This window comes from Helianthus annuus, chromosome 17 (genome assembly GCF_002127325.2).
Source record: "Helianthus annuus cultivar XRQ/B chromosome 17, HanXRQr2.0-SUNRISE, whole genome shotgun sequence".
NCBI lineage: Eukaryota > Viridiplantae > Streptophyta > Magnoliopsida > Asterales > Asteraceae > Helianthus > Helianthus annuus.
This window is the reverse complement of record NC_035449.2, coordinates 162,235,180-162,244,226: the sequence shown is the minus strand read 5'-3', so window position 1 is coordinate 162,244,226 and position 9,047 is coordinate 162,235,180. Positions and strand designations below refer to the sequence as shown.

The following is a 9,047-nucleotide window of genomic DNA, read 5'->3' as shown; positions in this document are numbered from 1 at the left end:
AACCAAAACTTCTGTCCCTTTAAAAAGCATCATGTTAAACTTTGACTCGGAAATCATGCCGAAGACAATGAAGTGTTCATCTTGAATTTTCATGTATTATTTGATGCGATTCCATCCGGTAGTCATATAAAAATTTCAACCATATTTTTCCATAACAACCAACCATGTATGGTTAGAAAAGCGCTTATAGTAACATGTTTCGTAAGTATTATGTTCTTCATCTTATGATAAACAAAAAATCTATTGGACCATCTGTCGTGAAAAAAGTATGAAAAACCTGCTTTCCTAATTTTGACGGTAAAAACTCTTCCATCCATCGTAATGATTCGAACCATTCCATCAGGAGCTAACTTGTATCAGCTACCCAATTGTGGTAACTCTTTGGTAAAATTTGTATACACAATGAAAATTATTACAAACATATAATATAGAAAGAAAGTTGATAATAACATAGAAATACCCAAAAATTCATCTTGTTGTTTACATATAGCTTTGAAATGAAAAAACGTACCATTACTTAGGTAAAGATGAAATTACAATGAACTATTAAAAAGAAATATGAAAATGATTCAATTTATATAATTGTAATGTCATTTCAGTTAGATGAAATTCTAGTCGGGACATCAAGCGTTTTGACTTTTTATACATTTAAACATCTCACAACCAACTTCCGCGTTAGTTTTGTGCGACTTCATATAATATCTCAACATCTCGATTGGAATAAGCAAATTAGGATAATAGAAACCCAATAATCATTCTTGAATTAATGCATTTGAATGGGTAGAAAGAAACCCTAGACTGCTAAGGAACTAACGTAAACCACAAACTTTAGCAGAATTAATGATTTAACCTCATATAGCTATCTATATATTTGACAGGAACTGGACAATTTCGTTAAACAATTAACTTTCCATAGTCAAATAAAGTGAACAACAACTGCCATTGGCCCTCGATCAGACTCAAGCTGGTCCGCAGAACTGAACTCACACTTAATTGAAAAAAAAACTGAACTCTAAAATCTCTACTTTACATGTTAATGTTTGACATTGAGTTTTGAAAAAAGAGACTATCCCATCAAGAGTTGCTTCAACAATATCCCATCAAGGGTTGTTTCAACCACAGTGATTCTCAAATATATGATAAAATATATGATGAGAACCATAGCAAACTCACATATTCACCAATACCCTACTAACCAATCAAAGAGAACATGTAAACCACAACTGCCCATTTTGATCATTAAGAAAATTATTTTTTGACCCGAACCAATCTTGGCCTGTTACCCATAAGCTTAACCCGCCTAACGTGTTGCTAGTTTCTACTATTATAATCTTTGCCTCCTAAATCTACTTTCTCCAAAGCTACATACAAAATGGCACATGGTCAGAATCCATCAATGGCAATAATTTCATATAGAGACATGTTAATTTTGGAACAAAAGAATGGGTTGTATTAATACTTTTGAAGCCAACATGTAAAAAAGGAGTATCCAGCTTATTCTAGTTTCAAAGGTAGGACATCAGATTCAAGCCATAAAAAGGAAGGAGTATCCAGCTTATCCTAGTTTCAAAGGTAGGACATCAGATAGAATTCAAAGATAATCTTCTCTAATTTTTTTAAAGGCACTATCACTTTCTAATGGTTAATCGTTTATCAAAGGAAATATGAATTGAACACACATCAACAGTTATCGATGAATACGGACTAAAGATAGATTCATATTGTCGTAATAAAGAACTTGTTGTTCGAAGTTTTATCATCCCAAACAAACAACAAAACCCTAACCCCTTGTGACTATACTTCAGCAGTTCAAGAGTCAAATCCCAACCACTTCGCACCAGTTTCATAAGCTCTCTAAGCAATTTCACGTTATAAAAAATCGACCAGCCAACAATATACACCAGATATAAACTACTTTATAAACTAAATCGACCAGTCAACAATAGCATGACAAATATCCTCCCAACATCCTATGAATGGATAGATAAAAGGTGGAATAAAACTCGAATCTGCAAGTCAACTTAGGTTGGTCAAAGTTTCAAAAGAACACTTGCATGCAATAATATTATGAAGGTAACTTACACAACCTATATTGTGGCTTTAAGTCTGCTAGTTTTGCATACCCAATATCCTGAAAAAAAGGTATAAATAATTAGTATAAAGTGAGTTTTCCTTTCTTGTTTATATTTGTTTACCTCATTTGGAATGCAGAGACTAACGATGGTACATCCAGCGATGAGATCGCCTTTAAACTATTGTATATATACTTTTGAAAATGAGTAACACTTTTAACATCTAAAGTATCATCTTTCTTTTCTCTCCACCATAAATTTTTAATTTGGTTTCTTAAAATTTTTCTTGTTGTAAAGAGCCATAAAAACATACAAAAGCAGGAATGTATATTAATCATGTATATTTTTTAGTATAACGGCTTATTTTTTTAAAACTTTGTATACACGTATTGACAATACTTCACTGTCACTCTACACTCTAAATCAAACTGTTGACACCATTGAGCCACCGTATCCCAAATTATCTGAGCAAAACCACATGACACAAATATATGGTATGTTGCCTCCTCAAATTCTCCACAAAAAACTGCAGTTTCACGAGCCAATGATGATGCCCCTTTTGTCCAAAGCAGCCTTCATGGGTAACCAGTCCCTAGATGCTCTCCAAACCTAAAAAAAGTCACTTTGATTGGCGCCCAGTTGTTCCACTTGAACTTCTGACCCGTGTCGACCTGACTTGGAACCTGCATTGTTTGCACGAACATTACATACCGAAAATACCCCAGAAGCATCTAATACTAAATTTAAGAACAATGGTTATTTTACCTTGGATCCATAGTAACCATAGATATATATCATCAAGGGTTTGATAAGTTAAGGTCCCATCAGTTCAAAGCCCAACTCTTCATAAGCTGCTTTCTCTTTTTTTTTTAAACCAGACGGAACCATTTTAGTCAATGCCACAAAAACTTACAAAACCCTATTGCATCAAATCCCTCTAAACTTGATTTTGTACAGTTTTACACTTTAGGCGACTTCCAATCCGCTTGACCCCGCTCCACTGATCCGACCAGTTTACCTGAATGTTTTCCTTGAAGTGAGGGTATACACAATAAACAGGAGCATTATTATCACCTTCAAAAGTGTATTCCTTTGTACCAATTGCTACATCCCAAACCTATAGTCACAAGACAGTAACACACCAAAAAGTAAGTACATAAATGTATTATTGCATTATGTTCGACCATAAATATATTCTAAACAAATCTTGTTGGTCTTTTCATCTCCATAGGTTATCACACAAAGCTTCTTATTCGATACAATGGTTTTAGAACATTATAAAGAGTGACCCATCCAAATTGATTTTTTTAACAGACTGTTTTGACCCAACCTCAAAAAACAGTATATCAAACTCCTCTCGTCTCCAACTGAAGAACACAATGAAGACTCGACATTCCACCATCAATAATGCTACATCACACGAACTTTTTTAAGCAGATTGTTTTGCTGTAAGACCTCCCCTACGATATAAACTGATTCAGAAAACAAATCTTTATAAAGGAATTAATATATCTATATAAAAAGCCAAAATAAAATTTAAAATAATGCATTATCCAAAAGCACACATACATGAAGAAGAAAACATGTGGTCCTTAATTATACGATTTCTTAACAATCTGTAATATCAACTGTATGATAAATTGAGCGTGTTAAAATACTGAAACAAACATAATACCAAAAGGCGATCTAGAAAAAGAACCAAATGGCATATTCAACTTATTCCGCCTAAAACAAAAGTCAAACACAAATCATCATCATACTCAGTAAATCCCACCAATAGCAAAGCTAAGGTAGGGTCTGAGGAGGGTAGATGTAGACAACCTTACCTCTATCCCGTAGGAATAGAGAGGTTGCTTCCAGTGAGACCCCCGGCTCGATTGTAGTTTTGTATCAAGCCTTGGACCTAAGACACATAACACTCAAACAATCGGGACAAAGACTGATTGGTGTATGTACCCCTGTGTCTTTCAGCTATCAACGTCACCACATGATGCATGATTAACCATCCGCCGCTTTTAACGTTATTTTCACGAAATTAGTAAAATAACGTTAAAGTTAGTACCATTTCACTTTTGCTCCCCGAGCACCCACACATATATACATTATATGTGCACACCACAAGCGGAGCATTTCAAACACAAACTATAAACTAAGAAAAAAAATAATGATATAGTTTACCTTTAAGTGAAGCGTGTGACCAAATTGACACACACATAAGTAATTTGTCCACTAATCCATAACTTAGTTATAAATGTATGACTCATAAGTAATTTGTGTGCAATTTGGAAAAAGTAATAAAAATAAAAATAAAAGTATAAGTAAGATGAATACCTTGTTCATCAAAAGAGCCCGAGTCGGACCTAACTGTCGACAAAGGATATCTCATTCATTAAGATGGATTTTACCTATCAAGTTGTACCTGTCAATTAACAACATGTAAATAAAACCATGTTAAAATATGAATACTAACATGTCAGAATAAATATAAATGGGTCACATTTGTAGAATTAAAGAACAATCAATGTTTGTAAGAAATAATAAATATATATCTTAAAAAGTCATATAGTTACAGCTTAAGATATGCCTCCCTCTTTTCAATACAGATATTAGAAATTGATCAATATATATGAAAAAAAAAGATCTTGAACCTTGAGCCACATATTCTTCTAACCTAAAGAAAAATATTGAAATGATCACTTTATCTTTAGTGCAAAAAAATTATCATATATGATGTTATTTTATTTATTTAACCATATTCTTGGTAATATACATTATGTCATGTTTGATATAGATAATTCTACAAAAACTCAAAGCAAATACATACCCATTTCCTTGATGACTTGTCTTGAGAATATGCCTCACTCCTCCTGAGTTTTAAGGCTTACACTGCAACAAAATAAAAGTTAGAAAAATTAAAATGACCAAAAATACAACTAATTCAAATGAACTTGCAAATGGATTTTGGTAGCTTTGTTTTTTTCACTGCAAAACTTTTATACATAAAGAGATTATTGTTAAATTGAAGAGCTTTAACGGCCATTTATTCAACAAACCTAAACTTATCAAAGAAGAAAATAAAACTAACGATTTATAGATTCTTTAATTGCACAAATCTATACATATATCCACGATTATTTCCACATATCTATACATAAACGAAACGAAATAATCAATAAAATTGGATTAGCTCAACAAACCTATACAAATATCAATGATTAATACGACAAAATCAAAAGGCAAACAAACAAATCTATACATTAACCAACAATTAACATATTAGATTACTTCATTTTTGTACAATAAAACCGTTGCCAACTGAAACCGACCAAAAAACCAAAAGCGGTTGTTATTAAAACCGTTTTTTTTTTTCTAACCGATAGGGTAGAAAAGGAACTGTCGGTTTAGGATATGGTTGGGATTTTGTTAATAAAAACCGATGAAACAACAGATTATAGAAAAAAAACCGGTTAACCGGAAAACTGAAAACGTTTATATTAAAAAATGATGTCTCGGACCAGTTTTTCTTCAGCAACTAAACGTCGAAAACGGGTAGTATATTTCGGCATCCGGTTCGGCAAAAAATGCAGGTTTTTAAGCAAAAAACCACAAAATCAGTATGTTTATTCAGCAAAAAACGTCGAAAAAGTGCAGCTTCTTTCGCATCTGATTGGCAAAAAACTGTAGGCTTTTAAGCAAAAAAAAACCCAACAAACAGCATGTTTATTTAACAAAAAAAATATCAAAAAAGTGCAGGTCTTTTGGGCATCCGATTCAGCAAAAAACAACATTTTTTCGGCAAAAAACTGCATTTTTTTCAGTGAAAACAGCAAACGCAGCAACGTTCTGCAGGTGTTTTGGCAGTTTTTTTGAACCGGTTTTTTTATCGGTTTTTTTTACCAGCTTTTTTATCGTTTTTTGGATCGGTTATACTAACTAAATACCATTTTACAACCGTAAGCGTTCAGAAATGGATCCAAAAGCATGCATACCTTTGCGATCATGTTGAAAAGAGTATCTAAATTTCACATTCCTCAAAACATTCGACAAATCTATACCCTCTCGGATTCCTGCTGCTGCTGAGGCGTAGCGTAATTTACTGTTTCCCTTGAATTGGTATAAAGAAAGTGTTCCATTAATCTAAAGTTACCATGTTTCCAATCCAGATTGCAAATCCAAAAACTAACTCGTATAACATACAAATACATACCATGTCAAAATGAAAGTTTTCTCTACCTTTTAATCAGCTCCAAGGCACAATCCATTGCATCTGCAACCGAATCAGTATCCCACAGGTGATCCGTATGGCCCACATAAAACGGGGAACATCCGGTAAACTCGGAAAGAACAAAAAATGTAAGAATTTGATAATCAAACATATATATATATTCGGTCTTTTTTTAACATTTTTTAAGTTGCATATCGAACCTAGAAGAATTATTGACCATGATATAGAAAAACAATGTCTCTGCAACTGTTAGTTAATCAGATTCAAATAGTTTTCGAGAACTGAAAGTAACATTTTTATATAGATTAGAGAAAAATGAATAAAAAAGAAAGATACTAAATATTTGGTTATACTGGTCAGCAGCTACGAATCCATTGTCACCATTTCAAATGTTGCCTGCACATTAAAAACAAACACGAAAATACACAAATTGACATAAAAATGTATAAATAAAACCTAAATTGAATATATAAAAGAGAAAAGACATCCCAATTGTTGAGACTTTTACCATCTTCAAGATATGAATTTTCAATCTACAAAACCAAATAGAGATGAATTCATATAAAGAGTCATTTTAGAAGTTAGTCCCCAACCCATCCAACAATCAAAAAAATAGTATCAAACTGAAACAATAATTGAGCAAAGCATACTTGGTATGCTAATGTTCCCATTCTAAACAAAAACTCCTGTGGTCAGAATATACACTTTTGCAACTTCACGAATTTTTGCATAAAATCATCTTCATTTAAAATGTAGGTGTCGATAATCCAACACCAGAAGTGTGTCAACACTCTAAGTCCCTAACCTTCAATTTATTTTTTCATTTGATCTGATATGCGGCTTGCAGATCTGAGACGACAACAGTAATCAGATAACGAAACATCAAAAAGATATCATAAACTAAATTGAAGGTATAATCGGTTCGGATACACAATCCCTAAACGGTAAACACAATAAACCTTTTATAAAATACTTTTGACAGCGTATTGTAGATGTAATGGATAAATAAACGTACCTGCAATCTCAAAAAAGCTGAATGATCATCCTAAGAATAATCTTGAAATAACATTAAAAAATGTGTACCTTTTCGTTGTTGTGAGTAGCATGCTTTCTGGATCAGTTTTGGACGACGATGAATCGTGGCGAAGAATGAAGAAGAACCAGCGTATGAAATACACGTTAGAAAACGAATTAAGAATAAAAACAAAGAGGGTAAGAACAATAACATACCTAGATGAAAGAACAACAACATACCTAAGATCAATCACGAATAATCGGTGAAGAACATGAAGAATCGCAAAGAGGAATTTAGGGTTTGAGAGAAGTGTGCCTGTGAAGCTTTAGGATTTGTCAAAGACGACATATATGATCCATCTGATATCGGGTCACTCATTGTAAAAACGGATCCCGCGTCCAAAGTTAATAGAATGGATTCCCTCCCAAAACCACCCTCTACTCCACCATAAGATGCCACATAAGCAAAATTGTTCCACCATCACATGACAAATAGCCCAAATCATCTCATTTATTAATATACTTTTATATTTTATTAAATAATTGTATATATATATATATATATATATATATTCAAACGTTATTGAATTTGAATCGCATTGACATGTTCAAAAAAACTCAAAATTGGCAAAAAAAAAAAAAAAGCATCATCAATCTAGACCATTAAACACTGTAAAATTTTGCGACATCATTAAAATGAGTAACCAGTAATTCCGCTCAACCACAACATACAACATCATTAAAATGATACCTAGTTGATGAATTAAAAATGCTTGATCATCATAATGGGAAGACGATACATGATTGATCCTTCTAAGCTTTCGGTTTCGCTGGGGCTTTTCTTCGACGATTTCCGCCAATATAGTCAATTCCGACACTCCATTGTTTCTGATAGCTTTCATTCAAGACCAAAAAAAATTATATATTATACTGATATATATGGCATAAAAACCAATAACAGAGAATTAAATAACATAAACAACAATAACAGAGAATTAAATATACGGAACCCACAAATCAAAATCGATAAAACTCATAATCCAATTCGACTTCAAACACAATTCACTAAGATGGCACTAAGATACCTAACTTGTAAGCCGCCGCCGGTTACACCTTGTTGAAATTGACGGAAAAAAAACAAATCGACGTCCAATAAATAGCCCTAATCTGAACTGATATGTAAAAAAAATGTAATCTGGACTAAAATAAACCCTAATCTCATAATCGAATTCGTGAAAAAACTAAAAACAAAACAACATAATTGTAAGATATACTCACCTTGTAGTGGAAGAATCAAAAACCCTAAGAATTTCTTCTTGATGTGCAAGACACCTTTTTAGATTGTTTTGGAATCCATTGTCTCAAGAAGAAGAAAGAAACTGGCTTCATTAGGGTTTTGTAAAAAAAAAAGAGTGAATGACAGAAAAGAAGAATATAAGGGATCCATATATCCGACCCGAAAATTTCCGGATCCCGCGTCTATATTGTTTTTGGTTTGGTGTATAGAGAATGAGATGAATTCCCTCCTAAAATCACCCTCTACTCAACCATAGGATGCCACATCATCAAATTGGCTTCACCATCCAAGGACAAATAGCCCAAATCATCTCCTTTATTAATATATATAGATTCAGTATCTATATTATTATAAAATACCTTAAATACTTGACCATTTTTAGAGTTTCTAATATTCAATTATTCAACTATCAATAGACAAAATAAATTACATGAATATT

General features: G+C 32.7%; 1 long non-coding RNA gene across 49 annotated transcripts; it reads right to left on the bottom strand.

Moving 5' to 3' along the window:
* Positions 1-1,687: 1,687 nt before the first annotated feature.
* Positions 1,688-8,740, bottom strand: LOC110920917. 49 transcript variants are annotated; one of them, XR_004885741.1, is made up of 11 exons: positions 8,590-8,740; positions 8,063-8,206; positions 7,552-7,749; positions 6,280-7,408; positions 6,062-6,176; positions 4,897-4,958; positions 4,404-4,491; positions 2,838-3,189; positions 2,196-2,755; positions 2,088-2,131; positions 1,688-2,009 (listed from the first exon to the last, which is right to left on the bottom strand). It is a non-coding gene; the product is annotated as an uncharacterized LOC110920917 (long non-coding RNA). The 49 variants fall into 49 exon arrangements; XR_004885755.1 differs by adding exons at positions 3,642-3,700; positions 4,721-4,743 and having other exon boundaries at positions 1,776-2,755; positions 2,838-3,544; XR_002582003.2 differs by having other exon boundaries at positions 1,776-2,755; positions 2,838-3,532; positions 6,280-6,693; positions 6,806-6,830; positions 6,948-7,408.
* Between the last annotated feature and the right edge of the window lie 307 nt (positions 8,741-9,047).